Here is a 15,661-nt window from a genome sequence, read left to right on the forward strand (position 1 = left end):
CCAAGACCCCTGACTGACATCTGTTTCTTTGGTTTTCATTCTCCAGCAAGCTTGTTCTGATATTTTGTAAGCCACACAGTCAGGACAAAGTCAGAGGACACTAATGCATATGTATACTTGGTGGAAAGAGATTGAAAAGAAGGAAGTTGAAACACTGACACGATACAATACGGAAGGAAGCTCTGGGTCATGGCTCTAGTGCTCTCTGGGGTAGGTCTCTGGTGTGGGTCATGCTGACGGCTTCCCTAGACCACAGCCCGCTCTGCTTTGCCTTCAATCAGCCCTTCGGGGGCTGGGGGCCCTGCATCACTGGGGTTCCCCTCATGTCCCACAGGAAGATTTCAGCTCTGGGTCCTCTTGTGGCCTTTCAGAACTGCCTTTCACTAATTTTCTGTTTCTTTTTAAAGCATAACTTTAGTTTGGGGCATCTGGGTGGCTCAGTTGTTAAGAGTCTGCTTTTAGCTCAGGTCATGATCCCAGAGTCCTGGGATGGAGCCCCACATCAGGTTCCCTGCTCAGCGGGAAGCCTGCTTCTCCCTCTCCCACTCCCCCTGCTTGTGTTCCCTCTCTTGCTGTGTCTCTCTCTGTCAAATAAATAAAATCTTTAAAAAAATGTTTTTTAAAAAAACCCACACTTTGGTTTTTTATTGGGCAAGAACAAATATGACTTGATAGTAAATCAATCCTACCCTATAATTATAAAGTGATGCTCTTTACCACATTGTAAGATTTCAATTCTCAGCCAGCCTATTTCTGATGTCTTCATGGGAACTCATGTGATATAATAATAAAATGGCTGTATCCCCACCAGGTTATTCAAATCCCCACTTAAATCCTACACAAGGGGTGCCTGGGTGGCTCGGTGGGTTACAGCCTCTGGCTTTGGCTCAGATCATGATCGGAGGGTCCTGGGATCGAGCCCTGCATCGGGCTGTTTACTTGGTGGGAAGCCTGCTTCCCCCTTTCTCTCTCTGCCTATTTGTGAACTCTGTCTATCAAATAAAATATAAAAAATCTTAAAAAAAATCCTACACAAGTGGCCCCAACTTTTCTCTTATCAAAATAAAGACTTTAAGGGGCGCCTGGGTGGCTCAGTGGGTTAAGCCGCTACCTTCGGCTCAGGTCTTGATCTCAGGGTCCTGGGATAGAGTCCCGCATCGGGCTCTCTGCTCAGCAGGGAGCCTGCTTCCCTCTCTCTCTGCCTGCCTCTCCATCTACTTGTGATTTCTCTCTGTCAAATAAATAAATAAAATCTTTAAAAAAAAAAAAAATAAAGACTTTAAGACACAAGATGGTTTAAGAAAAAATGGAAACTCCATAGCCTTAAACCAAACAATCTGAGGGGCGGGGTGGGGGGTGAGGAGAACCAGGTGGTGGGTGGTAGGTGTTAGAGAGGGCACGGATTGAATGGAGTACTGGGTGTGGTGCAAAAAACAATGAATACTGTTAAGCTGGAAAGAAATAAAAAATTTAAAAAAAAATCTGGCTTTTTCTGTACAACTAATAAGCAGTGTTTTCCTCTGATTAAATCGTCTTTCATTCAAAGAAATATTTCATACCTGACGTTCTTACACCCTATCCAACTGCTATGGGATAAACTGTGTTCCTCCAAAATTTATGTTGACGTCCAAACCCCGGGTTAACTCAGAAGGTGAATGTATTTGAAGATAGGGCCTTTTACAGAGTGATTAAGCTACACTGAGGCAATTAGGGTGAGCCTAATCCAATCTGACCGATGTCCCAATAAGAAAAGGAAATTCAGACACACAAAGAGACACCAGGGACATACACTCACAGAGAAGGGAGGTGGCCCTTTATAAGCCAAAGAGCAAAACCCTAGAAGAAGCCAAACCTCCCTGTACCTTCATCTTGGAGTCCAGCCTCCTGAACTGTGAGAAGATAAATCTCTGCTGCTTAGCCCCCCAGCCTGTGGAACTGTGTCGTGGCCGTCCTCGTACTCATACAACAACCCGATCAAAGAGACCAACTGAATTATTAGTAAAGAAAACAACGTGTGAATTACCATCTGCTTTCCTTGGCATTTTAAATATTTTTCACATGTCATGAGTGTATGAATTTTGAAATTCGCAGCGGGAAAACATACTTGAAAAGCCTAATGGCAGATCAGTTGTACTGTGTCTGCTGTGTTGGGGCAGGCAGTAAGGACTGTCTTCCAAGTCCCCTGACATACTATATTAAAAGGACAGATGTTAGCTGCTTGCATGAGGGTGTCCCTCATTAAAGGATCTGTGTTGTTTTTCTTTCAGCAAAGGCTTTATTTGTTTAAAAGACACGAAGCTTGACTTCCAAATTCAAGGGACCATTTACTGATGAGATTCGTAATTGTCCCAGGTCCACTGCCTCCACCTCAGACTCTAAGACAGGGAGTGTTGTACACGTGACTTATGAATGAAGGAATCCCAAAAGCAAATTTCTGAGCAAATCAGAAAATCAGGACAAGAACAAGAAGGAAGCCATATTAGGTAAACTTCAGGTAAAGTTTACAGATAATTGACTCAGATTTATCCCACGATGGGGATCTCTTGATCACTGGAATGTAGTTTGCAACTCAGCCCTGTCCTGACCAAAGGCAACAGGCATAGAGATTTCAAACTCCCAAATCCATCAGTCACTGGCTTAGAAGAGAGGAAATTCCCACACTCTGCCAGACCAATCCTTCGGTGGTCAGGTGGGAAGCTTCAGGAGCTGGTTATTGGGAGCAAAATCTTCTCAAAGTCCTGGGACCGTAATAATAAAAGAGATCGAAGGAGATCTGGTGGGAGTACCAGCATTATCCATCACAGTAAACACTGAATTACTCTGTTTCGTCAACTCACCTGTAAGATTCTGGGTCATATTCTGGAAGGTCACCATAGACTTCTGGAGTCTGTATTAACAGCTTTAAGAACTTCAGCGTTACCCAGATTTTTATTGGGCCAGGATATTCCTCTCATTTCTACCATGCCCCTCCCCCTGCCCAATTCCAGACATTCCTTCCTCAGGGAAACCAGCTGGAATGAACTACCTCCACTATAGGGTCTCTGTATGCTCTCTCCCTCCGGGTCCTGCCGCCTTCTTCACCCAGCCCATCCTCCTTCTGAAGGTGTCTTTCTCTCTCTCTCATCACATCCTTCCTTCCTACTTTCTGATGTTCTACATTTTTCCAGACTCTTGGCTGCATTACTTTCACCACTGGACTGACACCCTTACTACAATCTGGTTGACAAACAAGAACAGTGTCTTGTCTGGGGCCCCTTTTCCCCAGTGTCTCGGAAGAATGCGTGCTTTCCCCTGCCACCTCGGGCTGGGTTGAACTAGGACTTACATGCATGTCCCTGTCACAGTCTCCAGTGAGAACATTCGGGTTTTGCAGTCCGAAGAGTCCCTTGATTTCTCTGCCTTTACACTGACTAACTGAGAATTAAGCCTAATAGGGTACAGCAGAGGTAGGCAGAAGAAAAACATGAGTCCTAGGCTGATACCATTTACCTGTGCCTTGTAGGGCCAGCTCAGACCTCATCTTTACACACTGCTTGCACATGGTGAAGCTTTGCTAAATGGAATAGATCTACAGGTCCTAATGAGTGACTCAGGGCCTGGGCTCCACTGGCTTTCCATAACCAAGAGTTCAGTACTTATCAAGGCCCCATATCAATCCAAAAGCTCTTTCTGTCAAAGAGAATAAATTCCTGCTAAGCAGGAACTTGATGAAAACCTCAGTGGTCTGAGACTTTCCTCCTGGGGTTTGTCGTTGTCTCCTACAATATCTTGATCTACCTCCAAAACTTTAAGGGCCATTGATGGGATCTGCTTGGACCGTAACCTGGACCATCTAGGGAAAATTGTTCTGGATCCTTTTCCAATGGGGACATTGTTTTAATTTTCTAGGACTCTTGTAAGAAATTACCACAAACTCGGCAACTTCAAACAGCAGGAATTTACTCTGTTTTGGAGGCCAAAAATTAAACATCAAAGAGTTGGCAGGGTTGGTTTCTGCTGGAAGCTCTGACGAGAATCTGCCCCCTGAGTCTCTCCTAGATCCTGGTGCCTGTGGCAATCTTTGGTGTTCCTTGCCTTGCAGACAAATTACTCCAAACTCTGCCCCTGTCTTCGCATTGACTTCCCCCTGTGTCTCCTTGTATCTTTCCCTTTTCTTACAAGGGTATTTATTCACTGGACTTAGGGTACATGTTTTTATAAGGATGAGTTAAATCTGGGGTGATTTTCATCTCAAGATCCTTGACTTAATTATATCTGTAAAGACTCTTTTTTCAAATAAGATAACAGTTACAGGTCCTGGGGTTTAGGACATGGACATATATTTCAACCCATTAAAGGAGTATTTCTGAATACTCAGTTATTAGCTTCAAATATCCATCCAAAGACAGCATATGTTCTTTTTTTTTTTTTTAAGATTTTATTTATTTATTTGACAGACAGAAATCCCAAGTAGGCAGAGAGGCAGGCAGAGAGAGAGGAGGAAGCAGGCTTCCCACTGAGCAGAGAGCCCGATGCAGGGCTCGATCCCAGGACCTGGGGATCTGACCTGAGCCGAAGGCAGAGGCTTTAACCCACTGAGCCACCCAGGCGCCCCAGCACATATTCTTAACAATACACAGTATGAGGTGGAGTAAACAAAGGAAAGTCCTCTTTTACTTTGGGGAAAACAAATACGCGAGAATCTCTCAGACTATGAGGTAATAGGGTTTTCACAGAACTCATGTCTCCTTCCATGAACCGACATAAGCTTGACTAAGGCCAAAGACCTTTCTTGTCTTCATTCTAGCAGCTCATGTCACCAGGATGTTTGGCCTGTGTAATATGTTACGAGTGACTAAGACAGCCGTGCCTCTGTAGACTAAGTTGTGACATGGAGCCAAACAGCTGGAGTAATTCTGCGGTGAGATGGTTTTGGCCATCCCAGTGGATCAACAGGAGAACTTTCATCGCCTTGCTCCTCCAAAGAGATCACATCCAAATACTAAATGTGATTGGAGTTACCACCTGCTAAACCTCAATAATGCACTTTCTTTTCTTTTTCTTAAGATTATTTATTTATTTATTTATTTGACACAGAGAGAGGGATCACAAGTAGGCAGAGAGGCAGAGAGAGAGAGAGAGGGAGAAGCTGGCTCCCCGTGGAACAGAAAGCCTGATGTGGGCCTCGATCCCAGGACACTGAGACCATGACCTGAGCCAAAGGCATGGGCTTAACCCACTGAGCCACCCAGGTGCCCCAATAATCCACTTTCATTGTCCAAGACCAATCCAAGATCAATTGACCTGGCCACATCTGAGAGTTAAGTAAAAATAAAAAAGATACCGCCCCTGTCATACCAAGTGCCCGCCCTAACGCCCATCTCCCAATGTGATAAGCAGCTGATAGATGATTGAACACGACATCTGAAACTAATGGTGTGCTATCTGTTGGCTAACAGAATTTAAATTAAACAATTAAAAAAAACCCCACCATCCTCATATTTTCCCAGAATTTTTTTTGGTTGGGGGTAACATTAACTTTAAATATTTCTCCATAGAAATTGTAATACCTCCGCATTATTAGTTTGATCACTAGAGGGAGGTCCATACGTTTCAACTTGGCTCTTCTTACCTTAATAGCTCTTGTATCAAATCTGAAAGGCATGTTCGTACAGGATAGACGGTATATGCAACAACTACATGCTCCCCAACCAGAAAATTGATTAAAAAAAAAAAAAAAAAGACACGTGATCTGCTGGAACTATGAGAAGCATTTGTGAATCAAAACTCCATTTGTTCCTTGACCCTTGTAAGACTATTGTGACTAGTGCAAAGCAATGGTACACTGAGATCCCAAAAATTAATGGTACCTATAGCCAGTGTCCAGTGACCCTTGGAAGATGTGAGTAGCTCATTCTCCTTAGAGAAAAATAACCCTGCTACGTAGTTGATGGGAAGTTAAATCGAAGATTCAATATGTGTATTTCTGATCTTTGTTTTTTTTTTTTTCTTTTTTTTTTTTTCCAAAACACCAAAGGTACCCATTCGAGAATCAGGCAGTGACATATGACATTATGGTCCAAATTAGGCCACTATTCTCTCCAAACCAGAAGTAATTTTTCAATTAAAAGAGCCATGGGAAGGGGATTTCCACTTTGGAGAAGATGGACTCTTCCCAATATTTTTCAATATGGACTCATCTCAATATTTCTTTCTGTTCCTCTTACCAAATACAATTAAAAATCCTGGGCAGGGGCACCTGAGTGGCTCAGTGGGTTAAAGCCTCTGCCTTCGGCTCAGGTCATGATCCCAGGGTCCTGGGATCGAGCTCCACATCAGGCTCTCTGCTCAGCATGAAACCTGCTTCCTCCTCTCTCTGCCTGCCTCTCTGCCTGCTTGTGATCTCTGTCTGTCAAATAAATAAATAAAATCTTTAAAAAAAAATCATGGGCATCTTCTCTATTTAAAGGAGAAACAGAAAAGTCGACAAATACAATTGTAGACCTCAACACCCCTGTCAACACTTAATGATACGACTAAACAGAAAATCAGCTAGTATAGGGAATACAAGGTACCCTCAACCAATAGGATTTAACTGACATTTATAGAATTGTCCCCCCCCCCAACACGAATGGCAGAATACTCATATTTGAGACACGTATCAAGACAGACCACATCCTGGGCCATAAAACATACCTCAACAAGTTTAGAACTGCAATGATACAGAGCGTGTTGTCTGACCACAACAGAATTAAACCCGAAATCACTAATGGAAAGATAACAGGAAAATCTTCAAATACTTAGAAACTAAAAACACACTTAAAAATAATAAATGAATCAAAGAGGATGTCTCAAGGGGAAAAAATAAACAAACATAAACCTGCATGAAATTATGGAAACCCATCTTTTCTTCTTTTAAGCTATCTGGGGTACGAGAGGGAGCTGTCTCATTCTATCTTTCTGGAAGATTCCATGCCCAATAATCTTCTAATGGTAGAGACACCATGGTTCCAATACTGACCCTCAGTAGGCACTTTCTTCCACATGACCACATGCGATAATTACATCAATTATTTAAATCAGAATCCTAATTCTTAAAAGAAAAGAAATCTAATTCTCTTCAGCAACACCTCAGTCAGATAGAGAATCTCAGACTGTCGTTGCTGTTCTATTCGCTTAATTTATACTGCCTTCAAGACACTACTGGATCCCACACTGTAGACCACTGGGTAGAACTATGCATGGGGGCACATAGTGGAGCCCAGCTCTGCCTAAGGAGACTTGGAAACTTCCAGAACTGATGAGAACCTGGGCAACCTGGCTTTGAAACTCAGCTAGGATGAGGAGAGACCAGACGACAGGATATATAGGCATTTCTTACACAGAACTGTCCTTCTAGGATATCTTCACCAGCAACGCTGTCACTAGAGCTCAACATCATCAGTGCAGGACTCTCGATGCTGCCATAGCACCGCCCCCCACCCCCGGCCCCAGAATAATGTTCCAACTCTCTCGATAGGACATGGCCACTACTTAAGGAATAAAAGTTCCAGAGAAGAACATCCACCTGGCTCGCATGCCACCAAGTCAGGATTCACAACTGGATTTACTTGACTTCACCCTAAAATTAAGCTATCTAGTCTCCGAGGAATGGCCTTCAAAATCTGGATAAGTTAGGGTGCCTGTGTAACTCAGTCAGTGGTCTTCGGCTCAGGCCATGATTCCAGTGTCCTGGGATGGAGCCTCACATTGGGCTTCCTGCTTGGTGGAAACCCTGCTTCTCCCTCTCCCTCTGCCTGCCAGTCCGCCTACTTGGGCTCTCCCTCTGTCAAATAAATAAATAAAATCTTTAGAAAAAAATAAAAGATTTGGGTAAATTAGAAAATTGTTGTGGAGGTAGGGATGATGGGTGGGTGGAGGAGATGAAATTGATGGGCTAAAGAAATTGATGGATTAAAAATAATCTATTATTAAATTCTTTATTTGCCTCTACCTATTGATAGACAGAGGGGAAGGAACACCCAGGCCAAACTGATATATTTTATGGTGAAACTGACTGTATTACCTTACTGAAAAGACCAGGAGTAGATCTGACTTTAACTGATACTTAGTCAAGAGTTCAACAGTCCAGACTTTGGCTTTTGTCTACTTCTATCCCCGCGCCTACTCCTCAAACTCAGTCTTCTACTCCACATGGTGACAAGAAGGCTGCTGCTGCTCTTCCGTCCTGGTCCTCTCAGCTTCAAGCCATGTAACAGGGGGAAGAAGGATCTCTTTCATATTAGTTCAGCAAACCCTCACTGTTCCTCACTATGTCAGCCCGGGACACATTCCCTAAACCCTAGCTTATCACTACAATGAATATGATGTTCTGCATTGATTGGCCAGGCTGGTCTAAGGCCTAACTTTTGGAGGGGTCTAAAGCAAGATTTTACATAGAGGCCCATATAAAATACATAAAATTATTTTGAAACTATAAATCAAATTATATTTTAAATAAAATACATTCTACGCTCTTAAAAATATACCTTCATAATAACCTGGGAGGAAGGTCTGCATTTAGAATTCTCAGACTCTGTAGATGGCCTGCTCTGGACTATAGCATCCTATAAGCCTCTGCCTTCAACTCAGGTCATGATCCCAGGGTCCTTGGATCAAGCCCCACATCGGGCTCTTTTCTTGGCAGGGAGCCTGCTTCCCCTTCTCTCTGCCTGCCTCTCTGCCTACCTGTGATCTCTCTCTGTCAAATAACAAATAAAATCTTTAAAAAAAAAAATGGAATAGGGTAGCCCGAAGCCCGACAAGTTCTCTTTCCTTTCTTGGCTCTGGCCTACAGTCTAAGGGGCCACAGATGCACACATACGGTCGCTCTGTCATACACAAGCATACCTGGTCCACACTGCCACAAACAGCTAGCTATTACCCACCCAGGGGAGGACATACCCCCTGCCTAGTCTGCCCTCAGGACGGGGAAGAGGCCACCATGGGACTTGGAAGCAGGTAGAGATGTTTAGGCTGGTCATTTTCGGATCCTGGGTACTTAGATCCAGAACATGGACCAGAATGGGAGGTGCAGGGTCCTGTGGGGTGTATCGACTGGGCCCAGGGTATGTTCCCCACTGTGCAGATGACTATGAAGCAGGATCCAAGACAGGAACCCACTTGCACAGATGTCAGGGCAGAGTTGAGCAGAGAGTCAGCTACTCGTCCTTCCCTTTGGCCAGGAGTGGCATCAGTACCAGGGGAAACACAGGGCCATCGAATGCAGATCTAGGAGGGGGTCCTCCAGAAAGAAATTAGAGACAGTCCTTGGACTTTGCATGCATGGATATTTGGTGGCTAGGAAATGGTGAACGCCAACAGCATCCATGACATTAAGTATATTTTAACATCGAAGAGGTGTTTCTGGTTCCCACTTTGTTGCTCTTCTGTGTCCACCGTGGGTCAGTTTGGTTTCCTCCCAATTTAAATTTCACTGCCTCCCCCATTTTATCTTTTCCTGCCTTTTCCTGCTGCCGCAGGGATTCCTGGCTGTGACCTGGACAGAGATTCCACTGGAATCTAATGGAACATTACCCCATGGAACATACACCCCATTGCCTCTCACGTGGACCATCGTAACTGCCTCCTTACGGGTCTGCTTCCCTGAATCCAGTTTTGTTCCCTCACCCTTACCCCCAACATCTACCTCTCACTGCTGCTGCATTCTATCAACAGACATTATCCGTCCTGTAGTCAGAGCCAGAATCTTTTAAAAATAGTTTTTAAAGCCTAAATATTGCACCTGCTGCAAAGACCCCCAGCCCTCAGGAAAGCACTGCCGCTCAGTGTGGTTGGCAAAGGCTATGTGGTCTGGGCCAGGTTAGCCTCCCCTCAAAACCCTCTCTCCACTTTGCCCCTTGGGCCTTTCCTCCCCTGTCATGGGGGATTTCTTTCACTTCTTCCGCTCTACCCCTCACCCCATCTAGCTCTCTCCCTCCTTGTCTGGACTCTCTCATCTCCGTAGTTTCAAAAGAATTTTCCCTCTTTTGACTCCATTTAAATCTCTCTCTTTACTTTCACTTTAATTAAATAGACACTTGACATCCCTTAGCGTTTTTTTTTTAATTTCTTTTTTTTTTTTAAAGATTTTATTTATTCATTTGACACAGAGAGATCACAAGTAGGCAGAGAGGCAGGCAGAGAGAGAGAGAGAGAAGGAAGCAGGCTCCCCGCGGAGCAGAGAAACCGATGCGGGACTTGATCCCAGGACCCTGAGATCATGACCTGCCAGTTCTGAAAGCTTAACCCACTGAGCCACCCAGGCGCCCCTCTTTTTTTAATTTCTTTTCAGCATAACAGTATTCATTTTTTTTGCACCACACCCAGTGCTCCATGCAATCCGTGCCCTCTCTAATACCCAACACCTGGTTGTCCCAACCCCCCAACCCCCACCCCTTCAAAACCCTCAGATTGTTTGGTTTAAGGCTATGGAGTTCCCATTTTTTCATAAACCATCTTGTGTCTTAAAGTCTTTATTTTGAAAAGAGAAAAGTTGGGGCCACTTGTGTAGGATTTTTTTAAAGATTTTTTAATATTTATTTATTTGATAGGCAAAGTTCACAAATAAGCAGAGAGAGAAAGGGGGAAGCAGGCTTCCCACCAAGTAAACAGCCCGATGCAGGGCTCGATCCCAGGACCCTCCAATCATGATCTGAGCCAAAGCCAGAGGCTGTAACCCACCGAGCCACCCAGGCACCCCTTGTGTAGGATTTAAGTGGGGATTTGAATAACCTGGTGGGGATACAGCCATTTTGTTATTATATCACATGAGTTCCCATGAAGACATCAGAAATAGGCTGGCTGAGAATTGAAATCTTACAATGTGGTAAAGAGCATCATTTTATAATTATAGGGTAGGATTGATTTACTATCAAGTCATATTTGTCCTTGCCCAATAAAAAAACCAAAGTATGGGGTTTTGTTTTTTTTTTTTTTTTAAAGATTTTATTTATTTGACAGGCAGAGATCACAAGGAGGCAGAGAGGCAGGCAGAGAGAGAAAGAGAGGGAAGCAGGCTCCCTGCTGAGCAGAGAACCCGATATGGGACTCGATCCCAGGACCCTGAGATCATGACCTGAGCCGAAGGCAGAGGCTTAACCCACTGAGCCACCCAGGCGCCCCAAAGTGTGGGTTTTTTTAAAAAACATTTTTTTAAAGATTTTATTTATTTGACAGAGAGAGACACAGCAAGAGAGGGAACACAAGCAGGGGGAGTGGGAGAGGGAGAAGCAGGCTTCCCGCTGAGCAGGGAACCTGATGTGGGGCTCCATCCCAGGACTCTGGGATCATGACCTGAGCTGAAAGCAGACTCTTAACAACTGAGCCACCCAGATGCCCCAAACTAAAGTTATGCTTTAAAAAGAAACAGAAAATTAGTGAAAGGCAGTTCTGAAAGGCCACAAGAGGACCCAGAGCTGAAATCTTCCTGTGGGACATGAGGGGAACCCCAGTGATGCAGGGCCCCCAGCCCCCGAAGGGCTGATTGAAGGCAAAGCAGAGCGGGCTGTGGTCTAGGGAAGCCGTCAGCATGACCCACACCAGAGACCTACCGCAGAGAGCACTAGAGCCATGACCCAGAGCTTCCTTCCGTATTGTATCGTGTCAGTGTTTCAACTTCCTTCTTTTCAATCTCTTTCCACCAAGTATACATATGCATTAGTGTCCTCTGACTTTGTCCTGACTGTGTGGCTTACAAAATATCAGAACAAGCTTGCTGGAGAATGAAAACCAAAGAAACAGATGTCAGTCAGGGGTCTTGGGGCGGAGCTTGGATAGCCTGGAGAGATTTAATGGGCTGGTTTGGGAAATAGGGTGTTTTCAGTGGTGCCAAGGCTGCCTGTTTTCATGTGAGGCAGAGCCTTTTGCATCATATGCGTTGTTTGGTTTTGGTTTTGAAATGCAGGTGTGGGAAATGGAGAGCTGGGGAGGGGTAGATTAGGGTCTCCTATGTGGCTGCTCTTGACTGTCAGACTTTTGTTTTGTTTTTGTAAGAGCCTTATTTTTATTTTTATTTTTATTTTTAGTAAGAGCCTTATTTTTTGAAACAAGGTCTGCCCTGGGTGTCCTGTGGGGACATCAAGTATGTCTCACATAGCAGGACCGTCAGGTCTTCTTAGAAGTCATGGTGGTAGGGGTGCCTGGGTGGCTCAGTCCTTAAGCATCTGCCTTTGGCTCCGGTCAGGAGCCCATCATGATCCCAGGATATTGTGATCCAGCCCTGCTCTGGGCTCCCTGCTCAGCGGGAAGCCTACGTCTCCCTCCCCCACTCCCCCTGCTTGTGATCCTTCTCTTGCTGTCTCTCTCCGCCAAATAAAGAAATAAAATCTTTAAAAAAAAAAAAAAGAGTGTGAGAGAAGTCCTGGAGGTGGATAGTGGACAGATGTTGGAGGGTTTGCTAAGACGACACCTGCCACCAGGCATTTGAATCTTGGGAGAACAGGTGGGTGCTTCACAGCTTTGCGGGGACCATAGCTGAAGCCAGATCACATCTGACTGCATATCCAGCGGCAGCCGGACCAGCGGCGGGGCCTCACCTGAGCTCATGCCGTGTTTTGAGATTTCCTGTCTTTTTCACGCCCCGTTCAGCCGTGTTGCTGAGTCGGGTTACCTGGTCTACTTCTGAATTTTGGGAGTTTGCCCCAAAGCCTTGCAGATAACATTCTTTTTTACTTGAGTTAGCAAAGTTCTTTCGCTGTGGCTTGTAGCAATAAATTCCAGCAAATCACCTTTCTTTCGGCACTCATCTTTCACCTTTCCCTCCTCGGTTTCCAAACCGAATTCTCTCACCTGCGCCTAGAAATCTTTCCCTTCCTGCCTTTTCGGGAATCTTCTCACGTTGGATGTCCTCCTTCCCATAACTTTCTGCAGCAAAGATCCCGCTAACCAGCACCTCCCCGCCCCAGCCCTTTCCTCTGACTTACGGCGAGGATTCTCTCTGTCTCGCCCTCGGCCCCTTGGGCTTCATTTCTCTGTCTTGGCTACTTCCTCCTCCTTGTTTACACCCCTGTCTGGGCCTCTTCCTTTTCCCATAAACTTTCTTATTCATTATACAGTGGAACAGGTAAGGCACCTGTTCCAAGAGGGAGGATTTTGGCCAACTGCAGCTGTGCCCCAAGGATCGGCCTGAGGCTCACGGCTCTTCTCTGGATTAAAACACTCTGCGAAAGTACCAGGTCTCACCATGATGCCTCTTCACCCCTGGACCCAATCTCCCTCCTGTGTGTTTCGACACGCACACCATCCTTTCTACAAACATTGCGTGCATCACCATTCTCCCGATCCCTCCACAGCGAAGCCTGAGAAGCACCTCTGATCCTTTGCTACGTCTGACCCCCACCAAGTCCCGTGTGCAACCTGTCTTACCTCTGGCCCTTCCTTTCCATTCCCCTATCGCTCCCTGCATTCAGTCCATCTTCCCCTGACAGCAGGGTCATTTCTGAGATAATTACCTTTCTTCTAATGACTTTTGTTCTCAGCTTTCTCATACATTATCATGTTCTCAGCATGAATTACTTTAGGGAGTAATTCATACTTTAGGGAGATGCTGATCTCTGAGCATCCAATGTGAGCTGACTGTCCCTCTGATCTAACTGACGAGGTGTATCGGAGGGAATTTTCGGAAGATAAGAAGGTCAGCATTTTGTACCGTAAAGGACTTTGTCTTAGAGAGGAGGACTAAGATATTCTCTTTATAATTACAATGCAGTTAGAACAGAATCTTTAAAAATTAATCAACTTATTAATTAATTAATTAATTAGATGAACGTATTAACTGAAATGTAGAGAGGTGAAGTCATTGGTCTGAGACTTAGCTCAAGTCTAATTCCCCACCACTCAAATCCTAAAATTCATATTCATACCTTTTTTTTCCTAATTGAGGTAAAAAAAGGATGACATGGAATGTACCATGTACATAAAATAGGGCCCCCCAGGTGCACCTATTTTATTTTATTTTTCGACCACTTTAGAGATCTCATATGAGGGGACTCAGAATATCTGGTGTGTGTGTTTGTGGGTGTGACTGGCTTATTTTGTGTAACGCGATATCCTTAAGTTTCATCAATATTGTAGCGTGTGACAGAATTTCCTTCTTTTTAAATAATAATATTACATTTTCTTTACTCATTCATACCACATTCTCTCAGCCCATCCATCCATCCGTTGGTGGGCCTTTGGATGGCTTTTTCTCATGGGCTACTGGGAATAGTGCCCTATGAACCTAGAAATGCAGAAACCCCATTCAGATCCTGATTTCACTTTTCCACAGTACAGAAGTGGGATTACCGGATCATAGAGTATTTTTTAATTTTTGGAGGAAACTTCGCACCATGTTCCACAGCAGCTGCATTGTTTCACATTCCCACCCATTTGCGCTCCAATTTGTTCACGTCCCTCCACAGCCTTGCCCGCTACCAGAAGTCTTCATGACAGGAAGGGTAGGCTGATGCGGCAACCTTGGTAGTCGTCGTCTTTGAAGAAATTGCCACAGTTTTCTATCAACCACCACCGTGATTAACGCGCATCAATACTGAAACGAGACCCTCCTCCCAGCTAAAAGACTACAGCTTGCTAAAAGCTCAGATGACGGTTAGCAGTTTTCAGCAAGAAAATATTTTTTAATTTGGGTGCCTGGGGGGCTCCGTTGGCAAAGCAACGGCCTTCAGCTCGGGTCATGATCCCAGAGTCCTGGGATCGAGTCCCGCATGGGGCTCCCCGATCCACGAGCAGTCCGCCTCTCCCTCTGTTCTTCTCCCCTCTCATGCTCTCTCCCACTCTCACCCTCTCTCTCAAATAAATAAATAAAATCTTAACAAAACATATTTTTTAAACAAGGCTTAATTTTTATTTGTTTAGAGATAATGCTATTGCACACTCACAAGACTGCAGTGTCGTGGGATAAACACCTTTTATATCCCCTGGGAAACCTGAAAAAAATGATTTCCAGAAAAACTATTAATTAATGAATTATGTGCTTTATGGTGACATTTGCATTATTGTGGTGGCCTGGAACTAAATCTGCCTGCCCTGGGCCCTGATGGCAGCACTTTCCCCCTCCTCCCTCCAGGCAGGCCCAAGAGTGGGAACAGCTCCCCCTGTTGTTAGCATCTGGGAGTCTCCCTCTGCTTTTTGCCTTGCTTTCTGTTTCCACAGCTCCGAGGAGCAGAGCAACTATCTGATATATTGGGCAATTCTCCTTTTGTGTATATACAAGCTAGGTATATTTTGCATATTATACAAATTGTGTGAACATCATTTCTTTCTCTCTCTCTTTAAAATTGTTTTAAAAATTGGCAGCTTTCTTTACTGTTCTATTACTCTGTTACCACCAAACTGACTAAAAGCGCCTTGTAAACCGCATGGGGGAGGTCTGTTTGCTTGCCATCTCTGAAAAACTTTTATTTTCGCTACATAAAATTTAGAAATGTCTAAACATTTAGCAAACAATATCTTAAACAAAAGGCAAAAGAGTTTTGAGAAGTTAACAAAGGGAGAAAACGTTGTACTTTAAGCTCTGCTAAGATAATTTGTGAATTTAAGGTTAGTCTAAACAAAATTTTATGAAGTTGGAATAGGGAATTGTTGTTTAGGGTTTTCTTTTCCCCAGTTTTTCAAATCAAAATTTATTCAGATACATATTAAT

At 44.3% G+C, this 15,661-nt stretch overlaps 1 protein-coding gene and 1 long non-coding RNA gene across 2 annotated transcripts in view; one reads left to right on the forward strand and one right to left on the reverse strand.

Moving 5' to 3' along the window:
* The window catches only part of MCTP2 (multiple C2 and transmembrane domain containing 2), a 347,996-nt gene that overhangs the window by 40,414 nt on the left and 291,921 nt on the right, over nt 1-15,661 (forward strand). The window lies entirely within an intron of this gene.
* Nucleotides 9,472-11,702, reverse strand: LOC116590413. Its single transcript, XR_004285590.1, has 2 exons — nt 11,571-11,702; nt 9,472-9,517 (listed from the first exon to the last, which is right to left on the reverse strand). It is a non-coding gene; the product is annotated as an uncharacterized LOC116590413 (long non-coding RNA).

This window comes from Mustela erminea, chromosome 5 (genome assembly GCF_009829155.1).
Source record: "Mustela erminea isolate mMusErm1 chromosome 5, mMusErm1.Pri, whole genome shotgun sequence".
In the NCBI taxonomy this organism is placed as follows: Eukaryota; Metazoa; Chordata; class Mammalia; order Carnivora; family Mustelidae; genus Mustela; species Mustela erminea.